Source organism: Macrobrachium nipponense, chromosome 19 (genome assembly GCF_015104395.2).
Source record: "Macrobrachium nipponense isolate FS-2020 chromosome 19, ASM1510439v2, whole genome shotgun sequence".
NCBI lineage: Eukaryota > Metazoa > Arthropoda > Malacostraca > Decapoda > Palaemonidae > Macrobrachium > Macrobrachium nipponense.
The window spans coordinates 53,922,174-53,944,259 of NC_061088.1; the positions used below are offsets into that span (position 1 = coordinate 53,922,174).

General features: G+C 42.6%; 1 pseudogene; it reads right to left on the bottom strand.

The window, feature by feature from the left end:
- The window catches only part of LOC135217020 (E3 ubiquitin-protein ligase TRIM33-like), a 361,157-nt pseudogene that overhangs the window by 307,545 nt on the left and 31,526 nt on the right, over positions 1–22,086 (bottom strand).

Here is a 22,086-nt window from a genome sequence, read left to right on the forward strand (position 1 = left end):
ATACATTCAACTTCCCTGTCAGATATATACTTAGCTGATTGGCACCTTTGGCGGTGGGTAAGAGACAGCTAGTTACTGATTAGACAGGTAAACAACATACGTTGTAGGTAATAAATAAATAAAACCTTGGTTCCTATGTGTTTAGACGAAGGGTTGACCTCCTAGCTATTGCTAGGAGTCTGCTTCGTCTCAAGAGCCTCAGCGAGGATGTGACCTATGGCTAAGAGTTCTTGTAGATCTGTCAATGGGTCTTATCCACTTACTTGACAGAATCTAATGGTTATTTGTCAAAGGGGTCCTATCCACTTACATGACAAAACACCTATGCCTACTGGCATAATTAAGGAGCACAACACCGATCCCGATCACCTGATCCTAACACGAGGGTTTTGTGCTTAATTTGAAAAGAGCTATCCCCAAACTCATTTCAAATAACCCAAAGAAAATAGTATACTTTATGTTAAAATAAAATTTTTTAACTCACTAGTTAAGGATCAGTGTCGGCTCCCTATCCCAGCAACGTATCCGTAGACACGTAACCAAGAGAGAAGGATCTCTCATAGGTCAAGTTGACCTCCTTCGTGCAAAAGAGAAGACAACACAGAGTTGCATCTCCCGTAAATTACAGCTAATATGTCTCTCACGACATATTGTTATGGAAAGAACAAGAATTGTTAAAAGCTCGCACTTCAAGCGCTTTTAATTCTCAGCTGTTTGAAGGAATCATCAAGTTACTAAGAAGTGCTTTAGAGATCACACTTTGAAATGATCTCTTCTGGATGAAGCCTAGAGCCTGGCTTGTGCCTGGCTGGCTCCTCGCGCCTGGCTGGCGCCTCGCGCCTGTCTGACGCCTCGCGCTTGGCTGGCGCATGTTGCTTGCCTGGCGCCTGGCTAGCGCCTTGCGCCTGCCTGGAGCCTGGCGCCTGGCGCCTGGCTGACTTCTCCCCACTTGCTGGAGCTTCGAGCTTGTTAAAGAGTCTCGAGGAAACTGGCGATGCCCACATCGGACACTTTTTTCCGATTTATTTGCCTCTAGCGCATCTGCGCCAGGCTGGAGGCACGCTCCTTCTCCTCATCAGACAATGACAGTGTTTATTTGGACTGTCTTCCTCTGGCGTCTTTACGCCTGTTCTGGTATTTTTGCGCCTGATTGGCGCTACATTGTCCGAAAGTCCTTAACATCCACAATCGTTTTATCAGGAGACTGGAGAAGGGTGGAAGAAATTCTTTCACTTTGAGCTTTTGGTCTCTCCGGTAAGGGGAGGTGATTGTAATCAGCTACATCCAGTAGACGATAGCATATCTAACCGTACGAGAGATAAGTCTTCCTCCGAGGAGGGTCCTTCTTGAATACTTCCGTGCTCACGAGATCTCTTCTTACATGTTGAAGGGGTGTCTCGTTGCAGAATCTTCCCTATCCTTGCCCGAAGGAAGGGAAGAAGCCTGGAAGTCGAAGGAGACTCCGAGCTGAATTGGGAGTACTCCTGATTTCTAGCTCTTTATTGTATCCCTCTGAACACCTTCTGGGAAGCATTTCGAGCCGTCATCGCATACCAGACTCTGTAGGCAAACGTTTGAACCATTCTACTGTAGATGAAAATGTAAGTACTCTGCCTGGACAACGAAACCTCTATCTGAAACATTGAATCAGGAATAGGGGGTTTCAGTTCTTTTGCTAGACATACTATGCTGGCAAGAAACCCATTGTCTAGTCTCCATAGAATCTGATGCGAGATTCCAATGCTCAAAAAATTCACTTGTCTTCTTGGTCGTTTAGGACCCAGAGAAACAAAGAATTCCCTCATAAAAATTTCTCAAAGAAAGTTTGATGAGGAGCAGTTCCATCTTGTCGGAACATGGAATCTGTGGCCACAAAAAAGATCCCATTAGAAGTACATGATATCCTATCTTGTCATATTAAGGTATATATCGAATAAGATCCTGAAGATCTTAATCCTCTGCTATCTCCAATTCCCTTTGTAGAGACAGAGTATAGCCTTTTACTGCGTTCTTTGATAGCAGATATATACAAAGGTGATTCTTCCCTCTGAAAGGGAAGAAAAAACCGCTATGTGGTTCACAGAGGTATCGGAAGAGGACAGTTTCCTCATTCCCTCTAGCACGATCTGCAGCAATTCTATGTCTAGGCCATGACTATTGTCATCTACCTTGAAAAATCCTCTCATTTATGTCCACTTCTGGTCAGTCTGCATGCAGACAGACTCAGAGTGGAGAGGTTGTTAAGGTCCATTTAATAATAGATGCTGATAGATATTCCAGACTCTTGGAAAAGACTTCCAAAAACATGCTGTGAGGAAGAACGTGACCTCTGTGAATCCAACCTCTCTGAAGCCAAAATGAGGCATAAAGTATTATCCTCTCTTTCTTTGACGCCCTTTATCTTAAATTCTGTAAAGAATTTATATTTATATTTATATTTAGGGGAAAAAAAGACTATAGTATATTCCCCTTTCTATAAAATAAAGATGGCGTATATTGCTACCTCTCTTGGTTCGAGGAAAAGAAAGCATTCTATAGGAAGCCTGTTCGTCTTCTACCTTGCTAAGAGATCTATGAAGAAGACTTTCCGCAGGTTCTCACAACTCTTTCCAATAAATGTTAGACATACATTAACAGTTATTATCGTCGATCGAGAAGGTTCTCACGGACATGCAAAATCTTGCATCGAACCTCTTTTTCCAAATAGGTTCTCTTTGTTAACTGCGAAACAGGAGCGAAAAAAGAGATTCTCAATGCTCTTTTGGCGATATGAGAGAGTCGTGGAATTGGCCCCTAAGATGATTAAAATGGGTAACGAAATCAGGAACGAATCTTGCCGTTACCGAGCGTGCTGTCTGAGAGGCTACTGGACTCTTATGTTAATAACTCGCTAAAAGAGAAAATATCTTGCTGGTGCTCTTGGCTCATTGTGCCAGGTTGGCGCTTCAGACCGGCGCTTTCTTCTAATACTCTTTATGTTATGTACCAGAACATCTGTGCCTTTATGGTACACGACATCCTTACACATGTTAATTCCGTTTTTAGTAGGAAAAAACTCTTATATACGTAGTATATTCTATTCAGGGAAACCATTTCTGCCACGAAGAGAATGTTTCCCATTCCACTCATCCATCTTCTCTTGAGCAATATCTGATTCTAAAAGGTTGTGTGCGTTTCTCGAAAGACTTGACCATACCGTAGTCTTAAAGTGAATTCTCTACTACATCCACTTCCTCACTAAGCATGTATTCTAATAAGCCATGCTTTCGTAAGCATGAGAGCATTATATAATATAATGTTCTGCTGTGTTAGAATCCTTTAATAATGTTCCCTACGGTAAACAGCATTGAAAGGTTATAATATCTTTTTTAATTGAAAACTTCTTAGCAAAAGGCAGACAATATTTTATATATGTTAGCTTAACTATCCCCTCCATTCGCGACTAAGTCCATGATTGTAGGGGAATATACGGTTAACCATTCGATCCCGTTGGAGAGAGAGATGCAACCAACTGGTAATGAGCGAGACCTGGATGGTACTGTATTGGCCTTACGCTTACAATGACAGCCCTGCCGTCTCGCTCGCTGCCTGGCTGCATTCATCGTGAGTTGCCAGTTTACTTCATTTAATGAAGGAATATAATAAAATTATTCAGCCTCCCGAAGGCCTAAGGAACTCTCAATAATGCCAATTTAAGCCAACAACCTTTGTTATACCGAAGCTGAGTAGCATTGTCGTAACAAACTTTTTAAGCGAAGTCCTTACCAGGAAAATCCTGTAAGGATATAGATAATTTCGTAGCGAACCACAAGGCAACTATGGTATGCGTATATGACTTGTCATTCAGCAGTCGTATGCAGCAAGTTTCTTCCTTCTACATTCTTTCCTCTCCGATGCGGAGAGAGAATGGAAATTTTTGCCCTCGCCCGTTCTTTTCGTCAATAAACAGCGAATTAGCATTAGTCGAAAGAGATCGCAATGAAAACTCTCGGATCGAAGAGAATCCCTCAAATTTTTATTCTCTTGGAGATAAGGCCGTATTCTACGCCTCTATTATCTGGAGAGCCTGCTAATCAATGAATGAGAGCTCGTACGAACCTTGTTCAATTTGCAAACGATTGCCACTCTTTCTGTAAATGGTTGGTTGCATTACTTTAGAAGGAAAGGAAGATTTTAATATCGTCTTATTAGTAATGAACTAATTTTCAATAAAAAAGGTCGCTAAGTCTTATAAACTGAGAGACCTGCTCCCTTATTGGCTTCCAATTCCGATCTATCTTCCATTTCCTGTCCATCAAGTTGGGAGAAGAATGAGCAACCGGAGGAGAGCGCCTCCTTCCGTAAGGTGAAGGCTTTTAGCAGTACCGAGTTCTAACTGACAAGGGCTAACGGTCGCTTGTGCGACATCTTGAGTCCCCTGCAGGAGAAGCCGATGTTGTTCTTTTACCCTAAGGCCCTCCTGACAAGGACGGTGGCCGCTTGTGCGACAACTTTCGTCCCTACCAGGAGAAGTCCTTATATTGTTCGTTCTCTTTTTTCATGATCAATTCCTTCCCGACAGGGGCTACGATCACCTGTGCGACACCTAGAGGCCCTGTCAGGGGAAAATTGATCTTGAGAAAAATCCCAAAGAGGAGCCTCCAAGTCCGCTTCAAATCCCGATAACTCATCCAAATTGTATTTTGGGTTGTACAAATCCTTGCGCCTGCTTTCAGGCGCTCTAGACGCTTTGCGTCCTTCGGGCTTTGCAGGCGCCTTGCGTCTCCATTCGGACGCTTCAGGCGCTTTGCGCCTCGTTCAGGCGCCTCAGGCTCTTTAGGCGCTTTGTTTTTCCTTTGAGGCGTTCTAGGCTCTCTAGGCGCCCTATGTTTTATATCAGGCGCTCTAGGCTCTCTAGGAGTTAAATATTTCCCTTTAGCCACTTCAGGCTTTTCAGGCGCGTTGCGCCTCATTCCTTTTACTTGAAGAGCTTTACGCCTCATTTCAGGCGCCCGAGGCGCTCCAGGCGCCCCAGGCGCTCCAGGCGCCTCAGGCGCTCCAGGCGCCTCAGGCGCTTCAGGCGCCTCAGGCGCTTCAGGCGTTTCAGGCGCTTCATGTCCGAGGAGCTAGAAGCTTAAAAATTATATATGTATGTTTAATCATTAAACGAGATCCATAATTCATTCGATCAACATATATTCTTTAATATCTAATTCGTTCTTCTCAGAATAGATATATTTTCATATAAATGTACCGATGAGGAATTTGTTTGAAATAACTCTTTCAAACCCCATGGATACGAGCCTCCGTCTATTTGTACGGGGGACGAAAACAGGATAGGGCAATGCCTCTACCGCAACTGTTATCGAAAGATCTCTCTCTGAGGTTCCGATATCTACGACGAGATTATCTTGCATCTTCATTGAATCTACGCCGTTGAAACTTTCTTCTCCTTATCCGTCTAATAAGGGGAACACATTACATTAGGACGCCTTTCCAATGGCGAACTTGGCAGTCTGGGACGTTCTACAGAACCTGCCGAGGGGACGCCTGATCGGTGGGGATTCTCTGAAACCCCCCTGCGGTTGTCGACATTCCTTCTCCTCTGGGCTTGTGAGCTTGGAAGAGGTCTAGACCTGGGAGCGAGACAGAGCCGATCAGACGCACCCTCCATTGCAATGGGGGAACACTATATTCACTTCTTACCTTTTAAAAGCTTGCATTTGAGCTATCCATTTATCTTCAATTTGCATATATAAATTTGTAGTTTCTGAGGAGTAAAAAGGTGATGAGGATGCAACAACTACTAGTACTGCTAATACTCTAACTGCTCGTTAGCACAAACGCTATTAAAGCTTATAAAGTAAGCGTATCTAGTTATATGCTTTTTCTGACTTCCTAAATAAAGTAGGAAATTAGAGTTTAATTTATATTTCCTTTAATAAAGTTGTAACTTTTATTACATATATAATGAATAAATATTAATAATTCTCTTATGGCAAACTATGTGAGTGTCTACCGATGATTTCGGTAGTTTCACTTAGTATTTTTCTTCGAATTTCGAAGCGAAATTCATTAAAAAGTTAATAAAAGCGTAATGCCGAACCAAGACCCAGTACTTCCCTGCAAAAAGACAGCCCACCCAGAAGATCGATGGCGATGAAACACGAAAATCAAATCAGGAGGAACCGTAAACGTATGTTTACAGTCCAAACGATAGAGAAAATCTGTCCTTACAAAGGTAACCTAGTTCCTATTTCTGCCACCACCAGCGGCAGGCCGGTTAGATCCACCCTTTACCTACCTACCTGTAGCGTGTGCCGCGAAATTCGAATTTCTATCGGGGACGACGGAGTCTATAGCTAAGTATATATCTGACAGGGAAGTTGAATGTATGAAATAAAAACTTACAAGAATATATTACCTTACAAAATGACATTTTTTATAGTAAAATAAGGTTTTATATCATACCAAGTAATTACACTGCTAAGTTTCACTTGATCAGCAGCTAAAAAATTATGAAATTTGCAAGTCGCACTATTTTGTAGTGGCTGGGTGAGTAGCCCTGCCCACTTTTGGGAAAAGAGAGGAACAACTAACAAAAAGGCTTCAATTTGTTTATGCCTTTAAGTTTATGCGAAGGAAAAAGGGCAGGCTCCAATCATGTAATTATTTGGTAAGTATAAAATTGATTTGCATAATAAAGTTTTAATTATACTTACCCAGTAATAATATAGCTAAGTTTCACTCACCCAGCAGTTAAATTCCGAAATTTGAGGTTCATGCTAATTTTCAGTTTTGTTTTGGCTAGGTAACAATGACTCCGCCCACTTTTGGGGAAGAGAGGAATGTCTTGGCAAAGAACTCTGTTTTATGCCCTTAAAGAGAAAAACCATGCTAAGGGATGGAGGGTGGGCTCTGATTATATAAATACTGGTTAAGTATAATTAAAAATTAACTATTTTATAATAAAATTATGGGACTTACCCACTAAATATATAGCTGATCCCCACATTGAGGGATGGTGGGATGCATGGATATTTCTGCCTCAAAATATTAACACTGTAGCTAGAAAGAGGATAAGACAAATTTTGCCAACATCATATAAAATGTTTGTTGATTCCTTACCTGATAAGAGAGTTGATGCAGAAAAGTACGAGTTGACTGAATGTCTAATTTTTTTTATATGCAAATATTTCAAAAATGAGAAAAGCTACAACCTTCAATTATTTTTGGTTGTATTCTACATGAAATTGCGCGCATTTTCATATATAAAACTATGAAACACCTAATATGAAACGGAGCAAATATAACGATAATGCGACGTACGCATTTCAGAGATTTGCGGCGGAGAATCCGCGCGCAGAGGGAAGGAAAGTTTTTTTTTTTTTAAATTCATCATAAATCTAAATATTGTGCTAGAGACTTCAAATTTGTTTTCAAAAATGAAGAATATATGACTGAATTTACTAGACTGTAAGAGTTTTTTAGCTTACAATTGCGTTTTTCGACTTTCGATAGAGTCAAAGTTGACTGAATGTGGTTTTTTTTCTATTTACCGTGATTTATATGCAAATATTTCGAAAATGTGAAAAGGTACAACCTTTAATAATTTCTTGTTGTATTCTACATGAAATTGCGCACATTTTAATATATAAAACTTTATGTAACGGCTAATTTAAAATGGTGTAAACATTATGACATTCGCACAAAAAAATTTCTGAATTTTTTCGGAAGAGTTACTGCGCGGACGTAAGGAAATTTTTTTTTTTCTCATAAATTCACCATAAATCAAAATATTGTGCTAGAGACTTCCAATTTGTTGCAAAATGAAGTAAAATGATTGAATTTACTAGATATAGATTTTAGCTTACAATTGCTTTTTTTTTCTTTCCCGATTTTGGTAGATCAAAGTTGACAGAAGTTGAAATTTTGGCACTTATCGTTATTTATATGAAAATATTTCAAAACTGATAAAAGCTCAACCCCATGGGTTTGTTTTTAGTTGTATTGTGCATGAATTGCGCACATTTCCATATATAAAACTTTATGTACGGCAAATTTAAAAAAATGTGCAAACATTTACGACAATCACACAAAAAAATTTATCGAAGAAGTTACCGCGCGACGTAAAGGAAAGTTTTTTTCATAAATTCACCATAAATCAAACAAAATATTGTGTCTAGAGACTTCCAATTAGTTGCAAAATTAGGTAAAATGATTGAATATTACTAAAATATAAGAGTTTTAGCTTACAATTGCGTTTTTCGACCATTTCTGTAGAGTCAAAGTTGACTGAAGGTTGAAATTTTGGCACTTATCGTTATTTATGAAAATATTTCAAAACTGATAAAAAGCTACAATCATGAGTATTTTTTTTTTGTTGTATTTCTAACATGAAGTTTGCGCACATTTTCATATATAATACCTCATGTACCGCTAATTTAAAATGGTGCAAAAATTATGTCAAAGTGACGAAATAATTTCTGAGATGTGTCACTGATACTTTTTAGTGCGATAAGAAAGAATTCGCTTGCGCCGCCTTCGTAACGACTGTAAAACAAAACAACGCCTTTATCCGTGAGCTCCCAGCATCCCCCAGTGGGGCGCGTGATTCAAAAAGTTTTCGGCTGGTAGGCCTATAAGTATTTTTCCGCGATTTTAACAAAAAAAAACTTTTATGTCGACGTTTAATACGTCCAATTGGCACCCCGGGAGTACACTTATCTCGACGTTTATACGTCCAATCGGCGTAAGAGGGGTTACATAACACTATATTTTCTAAAACCCCACTATCGGGGGGGGGGGGGGGGGGGGGGGTGGGGGGGGGGGGGGGGGGGGGGGGGGGGGGGGGGGGGGGGGGGGGGGGTGAGGGAAAACCAACGCCGTCCAAAAATCAGTTGTTCATGCCCTATTATCCTGTGGGATGGGATAGGATGGCTTTGATCATGTAACTACTTTGGTAGTATACATAAAATCTTATTTTATCATAAAAGTCTTTTTATGTACTATGCAACTTACCAAGTAGTTACATAGCTGACTCCCACATTGTAGGAGGTGAAATCCATGGCTATCTCATAATTTTTTAAATTTAATAATACAAAAATGATATGTCATGATACCATAAGTTTTATACATACTTACCTGGCAGATATATACTTAGCTATAGACTCCGTCGTCCCCGACAGAAATTCGAATTTCGCGGCACAAGCTACAGGTAGGTCAGGTGATCTACCGCCCTGCCGGCCGCTGGTGCCAGATAGGAACCATTTCCCATTTTCTATCAGATTTTCTCTTCCACCTGTCTCCTGAGGGGAGGCTGGGTGGGGCATTTATTTTGTATATATCTGCCGGCCAGGTAAGTGTATAATAAAAAAACTTTATTGTATCATGACAATACGGCGGCCCCTCGGTTTAGCGGCAGGGGTTTTCCGTTCCTGCCACCGACGCCAAGCGATTTTCGACGCTGAGCGATTTTAAAAGCCTACGGCCGCTGCACACCTTCTTTCGAAAACTCTAGACGCAGTCAAGGCGCCGTAATCCCACAACGGCGCAATAAGTAAAATTATATTTATGCATTTAGTACTATAGAATTTACTGTACGTACATGTGGGGTGTCTAGAGTATGTAAGATATTAATAAGTTTTATACAGTGTACAGGTAGCTGTAGTGTTTCAGGTTTTACGATCATTAGTCTTACGATAGTCCCGATTTATGAGATCAAATTACAATGGCCTAACTTTATTTATCCATCTTCTAGTTACATAAGTTCAATAACAGCAAAGTGAATGATTGAAAGTATGGTTTTTTAAACGTTATAACTCGTTGCGTGAACGTGTACAGGCCATGAAACAACCGAACGAGAAAAGACTTTTTTTTTTTCTAAGTACAACCGAACTGGATAACATCTGTTTGGCTTGTATTTCGATCATCGTCTACAGTGCAACATTGCCGTATTTTTATAAATGCCATTATGTATAGAATAGAACTGAGATATCTTATGTAATAACTTTATTTCGCTATAGATCAGAGATTCAATATAGATTAAAGATCAATCGGGAAATATACCGTTAAATTTAAACCTAGTTTTATAACTGAAGCGAGAAAACTGTTCAAGCTGCTAATGACTATTTATCGTACATAGGCAACAAGGATAAAACTGCAGTAAACGTCTGCCAGCAACACACAACTGTAGATAAATTGGGATAAAATTATTTTAAATCAAACTACTGTGCTTGAAAGAACACATTTTACTGTCGGTTTCACGCCGTATAAGATTAAATACGTAAAGTTCGTATCACGATGATATAAGTATTATTGCGAACGGAATCACATAATTTTTTTACGCAATAAACATGCTGCCAGCGTAATCTGTTTAACGAAAAAAATAGTAGTTCACATTCACAACGAGACATTCAATAATATTTCCACTAAAAACACGCTGTTTAAGGAAAAATAACTTTGTCTCATATAAGTCAAGTATATAGATATTCGTTTTATGCTAACTATAAAGAAAGCTTCGCTCAGAATTGCGTTAGGTGTGAAACAAACTCGTATTCATCGCTGATTTCAAACAACAACATTGGCCGCTCCGCGGAATACGGGCTTAACAAGTTTGCCGAGTATTTTAAAATCCAATAATATGAGAAATATACAATATTCTTGGATACAGTGAAATTTATAACTATTTAAAGGATTTATGGAAAAAATAGCATATTAATAAAATAAACACAATGCATTTTTTGGAACTGGCGGATGAAGACGAACATAAAAACGAAAAACATCCCCTGACAACGTGGAGCAGTTACAAAGGCTGCCTTAATTTGTATCTTATTTCTATACAAAAAAAATGAAAAATACCTTTACGTAATATATTTTTCATACACATTTTTAAACATAAAAGCATAACATTTGAAAAAATCGCACATCGATCGCTAATTTGCACTCTTTTTAACTCTATATTTTCGGAAGAGCGGCAGATGGCGGCCTACAAGAACGAACTTGAAAAAACATCGTAGTTGATACTTGAAAGGGGGTAGTTTCAAAAAGCTGCCTTTTTATCATATTTCTGGACAGAAATAAAATACCCTATTCGTAATACATTTTCATACACAATTTTAAACATAAAAGCATAAACATTTATAAAATCGACACATCGATCACTATTTGCACTTTTTTTTTAAATATATATTGTTAGTTACAATAAAGTTTCATACATACTTACCTGGCAGATATATACATAGCTAAGACTCCGTCGTCCCCGACAGAAATTCAATTTCCGCGGCCACTCGCTACAGGTAGGTCAGGTGATCTACCCGGCCTGCCCTGGGCGGCAGGACTAGGAACCATTCCCGTTTTCTATCATACTTTTCTCTCTTCCACCCCCCTGGTCTCCTGCGGGGAGGCTGGGGTGGGTGCCTTTTAATTGTATATATCTGCCAGGTAAGTATGTATTGAAACTTTTATTGTAACATAACAATATCATTTCATACAATCAACTTACCTGTCAGATATATACATAGCTGATTGGCACCCTTTGGTGGAGGTAAGAGACAGCTACTTATGGAATAGACAGGTAAAACAAACATATGTTTGTGGTATAATAAAACCTTGGTTCCTAACCTGATAGGTGGTAGACTTCGTGGGGTGTTTGCCCAGTAGTCTGCATCACCTCAAGAAACTTTAGCGAGATATAAATTATCTATGGCCAAGAGTTCTTGTGGGTCTGCCGAAGGGGGTCTTATCCGCTTACTCGGCAGAGCCTGAAAGGACTTTGTCAATGGTGCTGATCCACTTATATGACGATACACCTTATGAAGGAGCACACAACCATCCCGACCACCTGATCCTAACCACGTTAGAAATAAAGATTGTTCCGAGTTATCCCCGAACTCTTCACAACAACCATAACTCAAAAAGCACACTACGCACACATACATAATTTTCAAAAAAACAATTTTATACTCATCTAATTAGATATGACAAGAGTCTCTTACTGAACAACAGAGACGGCCACCCGTGCTAAACCAAGTCCTTTTTGTTAGAAGAGACTCCAGACCATATCTTAAAAGAAGGAAAGTATATACTTAAGGATTGGTGTCGGCTCCCATACCCAGGATCGTATCCGCCGATACGAAAGGACCCAGAGAAAAAAATTTCTCATAGGTCACACGAACGTCTTTCAAGTAATGAGATGCAAATACTGAGTTGCATCTCCAAAATGTCGTATCTATGATGTTTTTAAGCGACATATTCTTATGAAACAAGAGACGTTGCTACTGCTCTCACTTCATGAGCTTTCACTTTTAACAGTCGGAACTCTTCGTCAGGACAGATCTTATGCGCGTCTGTATGAAGTTTCTCACAAAGAAAAATGCCAGAGCATTCTTGGACATCATCTTGTGGGGTCTTTTACCGCGACACAAAGACCTTGCCTAGAGCCTCCCTCTGATGCTTTTCTCTGAAGGTAGAATTTCAAGAGCTCTTACAGGACATAGAGACCTCTCTGCTTCTCTGCCTACGAGACTCGATATGCCTTTGACTTCGAATGACTTAGGCCAGGGATTCGTGGGATTCTCGTTTTTAGCTAAAAACAGGGTCTTAAACGAGCAAATAGCTGAGTCTCCCTTGAATCCTACTTTATCCTGCAGAGCATGTAATTCACTAATTCTCTTTGCCGTAGCTAAAGATAATAGGAATAGGCATTTTCTGGTGATGTCTCTAAACGATGCCAGATGAGGAGGTTCGAACCTTTCGGATGAAAGGAACTTGAGAACCAAGTCTAGGTTCCAGTTAGAAGGGACAGGTTCCTTAGACTTTGAAGTCTCAAAGGACCTTATGAGATCATGGAGATCCTTGTTATCTGCCAGATCTAATCCTCTATTCCTGAAGACTGCCGAGAGCATACTTCTGTATCCCTTTATTGTGGATACAGCTAGATGAGATTCCTCTCTCAGGAATAGAAGGAAATCCGCAATTTCCGCTACAGAGGTAGTGGAGGAGGACAACTTCTTAGTTCTACACCACCTTCTAAAAACCTCCCACTTGGACTGATATACTTGTCTAGTGGAGGTTCTGCGGGCTCTTGCGATCACGCTTGCAACTTCGCGAGAAAACCCTCTCGCTCTGACGAGTCTTTCGATAGTCGAAAGGCAGTCAGAGCGAGAGCGGGGAGGTTTTGATGATACCTCTTGAAGTGTGGCTGTTTGAGAAGATCCATCCTTCTTGGTAGGGATCTGGGAAAGTCTACGATCCACTCCACCACCTCCGTGAACCAGTCTTGAGCCGGCCAAAAGGGGGCTATCAATGTCATCCTCGTCTCCTTTTAAGCCACAAACTTTTTCAGCACTAGTCCCAGGATTTTGAATGGAGGAAAAGCGTAGATTTCTACGTGAGACCAGTCCAGCAGGAAGGCGTCTACCATAAGAGCTCTGGGGCTTCCACGACCGAGCAAAAGACTGCCAGCCTTTTGGAGATGAACGTGGCGAAGAGATCCACATGAGGAATCCCCCACAGAGACCAGAGATCTTGACACACCTCTTCGTGTAGGGTCCACTCTGTGTGAAGGACCTGGTTCCTCCTGCTGAGCCTGTCCGCCCTCACATTCCTTTCTCCCTGAAAGAACCTTGTAAGAAGGAGATGTTCCTCTGAGACGTCCAAAGTAAAAGATCTTTGTAAGTTCGTAAAGGAACGAGGAGTGAGTCCCTCCTTGTTTTCGAATGTAGCAAGTGCTGTGGTGTTGTCCACATTTACTTGAACTACTTTGTTCGAAACAGAGGTTCTAGACTCTTCAAGCAGTGTACGGCGAAGAGCTCTTTGCATTTTGTGTGCCAAGACACCTGCGCTGTTTCCCAGGTGCCTGACACCTCCTTCGAGCCTAATGTTTGCTCCCCACCTTTCTCGATGCGTCGGAGTACAACACTAGGTCTGGGTTCTGGATTTTTAGAGAGATCCCTTTGTTCTCTTTCAGAGGGGGCAACCACCATTCCAAGTGCGGTCTTATCTCCACTGGAATGGGAAAGGCGTCTGAAAGATGTCCGGTTTTCCAACTCCAAGACCTCTTGAGGAAAAACTGAAGCGGACGTAAATTAAGTCTTCCTAGCGGGAAGAACTGTTCGAGCGAGGAAAGGGTCCCTAGAAGGCTCAGCCATTCCCTCGCCGACGTCTGTTCCTTCCTTAAAGAGAGAGAGACTTTCTGCAAACCTTTTGCGATTCTCTCTTGCGAAGGAAATACTCGAAAAAAAACCCCGAGAATCCATCTGAATCCCCAGATGACTAAGTTTCTGTCTGGGGGTCACGCTGTGACTTCTTCGAGGGTTTATCGAGGTAATTTCCCCAAACGATCGTGATCAGGGTCCTAAAGTTACGTAAGGTCCTCCAAGCACTGTCTCTCTGATCTGGCCCTGATGCCCAGTCCGTGCCAGATACAGAGAGATATTTACTCTTTTGAGGTGAAGAAACCTCGCCACATTCTTTATCAGGCTTGTGAAGACCTGAGGAGCTGTGGAAAGGCCGAAACACAAGGCTCTGAACTGAAAGATCCTTCCCCCCGTCATGAAACGGAGATACTTCTCAAAATTTCTTCGATGAAGGGTGGATCGGGACGTGAAAATAGGCGTCCTGGAGATCCCAGAGATACCATCCAATCTCCTTGTCGCATTTGACGCAAGGAACTGAGGCAGAACGTCTCCATCGAGAACTTCTCCTTCTGAACAAATTTGTTCAGAGAGCTGACGTCTAGTACTGGTCTCCAGCCTCCCGAGGCTTTCGCAACCAGAAAAAGGAAATTGTAAAACCCCGGGGAGTTTTGATCCAATACTAGTTCTATCGCTCTCTTGTCCCACATCTGATCCACCATCGATCGAAGAGTATCCCTCAGCACAGGATCCTTGTACTTGGCTGTTAGTTCCCGCGGTGTTGACGTTAGGGGAGAGTTGTTCAGGAAAGGGATACGATATCCCTTCCTTATTACAGACATCGATGAAGCGTCGCGTTTATAAGTGCCCACGCCTCCACAAATCCCAGGAGCCTTGGCAACCCCTACTGGTGCTTGGAGGAGAGAAGCATTCACTTTCCTTTTTAAAGGGACGAAACGGCAGACCTACCTCTCTTCTCAGGAGCCTTCCTTCTTGCGGGAGCTCTGGAGGTCGGGCCACCTCGAAAGGGCTGAACTGATGTACTCGGTCCTTTCTTGTCCGTTGCAGTAGCAGGTTTCTTCTTCCTTGCTGACTGCGTCAGAAGGTCTTGAGTCGCCTTCTCAGTTAATGAACGAGAAATGTCCTTCACTAATGAGAAGGGCAACAAAAAGTCTGACAATGGAGAGTACAGTAGCGCTGCCCTCTGAGTGGGAGACCGCTTTGGTCAAAAAGGCACTATAAACTGTCCTCTTTTTAAGAAAACCTGCTCCAAATAAAGAGGAGATCTCAACCGAGCCATCCTGAACCGCTTTGTCTATACAAGACAAAATACACAGAAGGACTTCTGGTTCGAGTCCTTCAGAATCATGGGCTTTCTTGGACATCACCCCAAGGGACCAATCTAAGAAGTTGAAAACTTCCAATACATGGAAGATCCCTTGAGAGATGATCCAGTTCTGAAATGCCCCAAGTTATACGGGCAGAGTTCAAACCTTGTCTACGAGAAGCGTCAACTAAGGTCGAAAAGTCCGCTTCTGTCGAAGACGGAAGAGAAATGCCCATATTCTCTCCCGTCTGATACCAAATGCCTCTTTTACCAGCTAGTCTCGCTGGGGGCATGCAGAAGACCGTTCTTACCAACTCCTTCTTCGACTTCATCCATGAGTCTAATGACTGAAGAGCCCTCTTCATCGAAATGGCGGGCTTCATTCTAAGAAAAGACGAAGACTTCTTCGCCTTAGCACTCGGAGGAAAGAGCGCGAGAAAAGGAGGAGCGACGAAGGAGGAGCGGCAGGGGTCAAGTCGTCTCCATACTCTTCTAGAAGCAAGGCTGTCAAAACTTTATAGTTCGACAGTCCTTCTCTCCCTGATACTCGTCCTCCGAGTTTACTTCTAACTCGGGGTCTAGATGAGTCTCCGCTGACAAATCAGTACGTCTTTCCTCTGGGGGAGACAAACTCCTGATAGGAGAGGGGCTAAGGGAATGATATTCCTTCCTCTTCACAGCTTTAATATTCTTGGAAGGCGCCAACAGCCTAGGTTTCTCTCCATAAATGGATGACACCTCCCGCTTGGATGAACGCTTCTCGTCCGCCAAGCGTCCCTGGCTGACGCCTCCCGATTGTCTGGTCTTGCTGAACCGGTCTGGATGACGCCTTGGGGGGGTTTTCCGCACTCCGCCTGGAAGATCGCTTCGCTCTCAACTGGCGTCCTAACTGGCGCCAATACCGTTGGTTGGAGCCTCGCGCTTATAAGAAGCTTTTAATGACGCTTCATGCCTATAAGACGCCTCACGTCTATCTGGCGTTACGTGTCTGCCGTAAGGTTCCCTCGATCTCACTCTCGAAACCGACGCCTCTGCGGTATGTTTGGAAGCTTCACGTCTGCATGACGTCTCTCGCTTTGCAGGGGAGAGAGGACGAGACTTTGATTGATTTGCGAAACGTCCTTCCTACGAGGAGGATCCCTCGCTAACACTCCCACCAAAGAGGCTAGTTGTTCCTGTACTGCCAAGAGAATCTTCCTTGAAGCTTCTCCCACGTCATCTTCAATCGGGGGAGAAGGAGTAGGAAGCGTTCTTCCACGTCCACGTCGGGTCGTACGCTGACCAGCCACCTTCGCCTTTTAATAGACGAGGGTGCTTCATCTGAGAAACAACGCTCCGGCTCGAATCCATTCAGGTTCTTTCAAATGCCGTTTCAGAGGCCTAGATAGATCCGACTCCTTCCACCCTTGTTTAGGTGAGGGAGAGGGAGAGGATGAGAAACACTCACGCAGGACGCTTTTTCTAAAGCGCCCCTGAGCAGCCTGCAACGAAACAGAGCCTGCTGAAGGGACGTTTGACCGTTGGGGATTCCCCACGACCTCCTTAAGGCTTTCGACTTTCCTTCTCCTCTGGGCATGGGAGCTTGGAAGAGGTCTAGGCCTGGGAGCGTCGCAGGGACGATCAAACGCCCCCTCCACAACACACTGGGAGAACTCACTTCACTGTAATGATCACTTTCACTAGCCTTACCTTGTAAGTCCGCCATTTTGGACTTCATCTGCTGAATTGTAGCTTTCAGATCGGCGATTTCCGAGGCCGATTCCGAAAGTAAAGCTTGTGAATTAGACAAATAGGGAGAATCCAACTCATCAGGATTAGAATAAGGATCAATAAAAGGCTCAATAGGCCTTGTACTCACACCTTTCAAACGTCTAACCCTATCCCTCTCTAACTTCTTCAAATAAGAAGTTAAAGTCTTCCATTCTTCTGCATTTAATCCCTCACATTCATGACAAGTATTAGTAGCAGAACACTGAAACCCCCTACATTTACGACATACAGTGTGAGGATCAACCAAAGCTTTCGGTATCCTCACCCTGCAGCCTACATTCACACACATTCTCACACTCACATTTGAATCAGACATACTGAGAAAATTCCAAAAAGCAAGTCCAAAATCAGTCCACAGTAGCGAATGCCAAAAACACGATCCAGATACGTCACCAAAAAGCCGAGAAACGATGATCAAAGGACGAAATAAGAATCTAAGTCAGGAGGTAATAGCAACAATGTTGATACCACCGGCGACAGAGAAAATATGATAGAAAACGGGAATGGTTCCTAGTCCTGCCGCCCAGGGCAGGCCGGTAGATCACCTGACCTACCTGTAGCGAGTGGCGCGAAATTTGAATTTCTGTCGGGGACGACGGAGTCTTAGCTATGTATATATCTGACAGGTAAGTTTTGGTGTATTGGGATGTGAAAATATGCGTCCTCCATATTGATGGAGATCATCCAATCCCCTTGACGGATTGATGAAAGGACAGACTGATTCGTCTCCATCTTGAACTTTGTCTTCTGCACATAAAGGTTCAGAGTGCTTACGTCCAATACGGGTCTCCATCACCCCGATGACTTGGGAACAACAACAGACGATTGTAAAACCCTGGTGTTAGTGGTTCCTCTACTAACTCTATTGTGATCCAAGGTTTCACCCCTCTTGCTTCCCATTCTTCCCAAAACTGATGGAGTCTCGCTCCTACTGGCGCACGAAGGACTGATACACTACTTCTTGGTCGAGGGGTTGGTTGAGGATTTTTTAATGGAATCAAGGGTGAAACGTGCTCTGCCCCTTGATCTTGGGAAATATCTACCGAATCCCCTGCCCCGAAAGGGTTGTCCTCGGCTGGCTGGCGAGGGGCATACACTAGGGATGTTTTCTCTAGTCCGTTTAGGGGATTGTGAGAGAAGTCTCCCTGGGCGGAGGCAGACACACCTAGATGAAAGACGAGAAGGAGGGAAGTAGAAGTTGACCTTGCCTTGATCCCTCTTATCCTCAAGCCAAAGGTTAATTTCCTTTAATGCTTTTCGAACCGAAAAAGACAGTACTAGTTTCGGTAATTTCCTGGAGTCTTCCTGGTTGTCCCTCATGTAAGAAGACACTGGAGACGTGGGGGTTACTGGCGAGAATGAATCTGAAAAATTGTCTACAAAGTAAAAAAAGCAAGCCTTTGTAGGCAATGAGAGAAGACTCTTTATCCTCCTCTTCTCCTTTTTCTTCTTCTTCGGCTGAAGAAATAGGTTGAAAAAGTCTCTACAGGTTGGATAGGGGGCGCCGCAGATTGAACAAAGCTCAAAATCCTGTCTAACTTATTTTGGATGGCTGACAGAGAACGATCGGGGGCAGCCATCACCTGAAGTCCTGTCGGTAGGCCCGAAGCTGAAATTGATGACATAGGCTGCCCAAGCACTTCAGACTGGTTCCTCTGTGCACTTGGTTGCATATATACCTGTGGATGCTCGGGCGCTCTTTGACGCTTGGGTGCTTGTGGATTCCCGGGCGCTAGTGGGCGCTCGGGAGCTAGTGGACGCTCGGTTGCAACTGCATTCCTGGGCGCCAATGGACGTTTGGGAGCCAAAGGTTGTTTTAGCATCGCTGCGGAAGTTCCGGGCGCCAAAGGCTGCTCTGGCGAGCGGGCAAACTGTGGCGCCGATGGGCGCTCGGGAGTCTGCGTGTTCTCATGCTCCGAACGCTGAAAATATCTCCCAGGAGTCTCGGGGATTACAGGAGGGACTGGTGGCAGTCTTACCTGTCCTTCAGTATTACATGTGCGGACCGGTGCTGACGACATCTCCAAGAGTCTACTCTTCCCCGAACTCTTCACCTCTGAACGTCTGCTAGAGGAAGACTTTCTCGACAACGACTTCGACTTAGGGGATGTAATCCTCTCACTACGACGTCCCTCTCCTGCCGTATCCTGAGAGAATCTCTCTGGAGAGTCCCAAAAACTACACGAAGGCTGTTCCTTCCATAAAGGGCTAGCCTTTTTACAGGGGACTGGAGAGGGAGACAACTTACGAGCCCTCCTTTTCAATGGACGGGACTCTTCATGGAATCCCCACTGGCGCCTGGGAGAGGACTCCCCGGAGCTGGAAGCACTAGACGACAGCGGTACTCCTTTAGAGACGCCTTTCCAATGGCACTCTGTTGCGATCTGGAATTTGTCAACAGAATCGCCTGAGGGGGCGACTGCTTGTGGGCAGACCCCACTATTGGGCTACCAGTATGCCTCCTCCCAGGTTCTGGGGAGTTTGACAGGGACCTTTGCCTAGGAGGATCAGTGGGCCGAACAGCCACCTCCTCCACAAAACTTACACTTGCACTCACTTCACTTGGAGCATGATAGAAAATTTCTGATTGACTCTTGCCTCTAAATTGGTCACAGCATCGGGTACGGGTGTGAGAGAGCCAAGATTAGGACTGGGAATGACAGGTGGAGGGGAAGGTTCAGAAAGAGACAAATTATAATTAGACAGTTCCTGACTAATTAAGTTTTTTGCTTTAGCTCTAGAAGCCGCTTTTCTCTTTTTATCTCTCTCTAACTTGTTCGTGTAACTAGTCAAGATTTTCCAATTTCTTTGATCCCAATTAATACACTCCCCACAAGTTTGATCTGGTGTACAAGTCTGTCCCCTACAACCTGTGCAAACTGAATGTGGATCATACCCACTTTAGCGATCCTAGTATTGCAGCCTATACTACAATACCTAATCCCAGATGAACTAGTGTCTGACATTATATAGACCAATTCAAAACTAGTAAATTTCGGTGCAAAACTATTTAAAACTATTATCAATTCCTAAATAGCTATCACCAAAAACAAAACTTCCAATATTCAAAAGTACTTCACCAAATAACTCCAACTAAGAGCGACAGCAAAGAATTCCAAAAATTCCGCTGCTACTGAAACTGTGTTGACAGTACCAGCCGGCAGAAACAACTGATTTTCGGATGGTGTTAGTTCCTCACTCCCCCGATAGTGGGCGGGGGGTATCACTTGACCAAAACAAACTAGCGCTTCCGCAAATTTCAACAATTCTACCTGCTGACAGTTTTAGAAACTATAGCTTTGTAACTAATTGGTAGGTTGCATACATAAAATTTGATAATTATTGTCATAGAAATTGTGTGAGCCATGGCATCTGTAGAGATTCCATGAATCGCAGACGGGAGGGGAAGTCAGCATACCACCTTTCAGTGTGAGCACAAACCGCATGAAGTGTACATGTTGAGTTTCACCTCTGACATTCGCTTGCTTTTACGTATGTTTATCTTTGTTTCGGCAAGAATTTCATCATGCCAATGAGGAAAAGACTAGCAAAACATCTCACTAACATACAAAGAAAATTGGCTCTAATATGACTACAGAATATCATAATATATGCAATATTAGCGTATAGTTAGTGAAGAGAGAGAGGGAGGGGTGCGTAGTAAGGAATGCCCCATCTTACCTGACGCACACGTCGCACAGTGCCCCAGGCTATGATCTTTGAGCAAAGGGATCTTCATTTATGATATATAACATAGTTTTTGTCTATTAATACCCAAAAAGGAATATGAAATTTATAATAATCATAATTTATTAACATTGTCTTTGTAAAATGAGAGTACACATTCAAGTCTCACCTCTTGACATTCTCTTGCTTTTAAGTTTGTTTATCTTTGTTTTGGCAAGAATTTCAGGATGCCGAAGAGGAAAATACAAGGAAAACATCTCTCAAACATACAGAAGAAGAAAATTCGCTGTAATAAGCCTAGTTAGTGAAGGAGAAAGAGAGAGAGGAAGGAGTGCCCCGTCTTGCCTGACGCAGTGCCCCAGGCTACAATATATGAGCAAAGAGATCATCATTTATGATTAAATTATGATAAATAACAGAGTTTTGGTTTATTAATACCAAAAAAAAAATACATTCATAATAATCATTATTTATTAACATTGTCTATAAAAATACAAAGGAAAACTTTGAACGCCCGTATCTCAAAACTATACTTATTGACCTTCAAAATATATCTTCTCACTTAGTTTTACAGCTATAGCATTGAAATTTGGTATATTTAAAAGATTATAGAACAATCAAATAGAGCCCGTTTTTCTTTTCTTTTTTTCCTGATTTATAGCGTTTACTTTTTTACCATTATGAAAAATTCACATTAGCACTTTGATTGGAGGGTCTACATATGGTAGTAATCCCAGGTCTTAATATTAAATAACACGGGAGGAGACAGAATTTGAAAAATGGTTATTTTTGGGATAAATCGCCCTGGCATCACAAAACCGAAGGTCAGAGGTGAAAATCATATGGGGTTTGGAGATGACCCAAGTCACCTTATTAAGTGGTATGAATGTCAAAGTCCTGTCCTTAAACAATGGAATTAGCCGGCCGGCCCCCAAAGGTAAGAGCACACTATAATCAGCTGAGATGGAGAGAACCACTGCAATATATAATAATATTGCATCCCATTAGGAAGTTGTTGAGGGAGGTGGAGCATGAGAATGAAGAAATAGAAGATTTAATTGGGGAGATACACAGCTAGTGTTGGTGGAACATAAGAGAAAGTCTAAAAGGAGGAGTAGAAAGAGTAAGGGTATGTTTATCGAGTTGTCTGGAGAAAGTATGTGATAGGTTGTCTGGAGAAAGTATGTG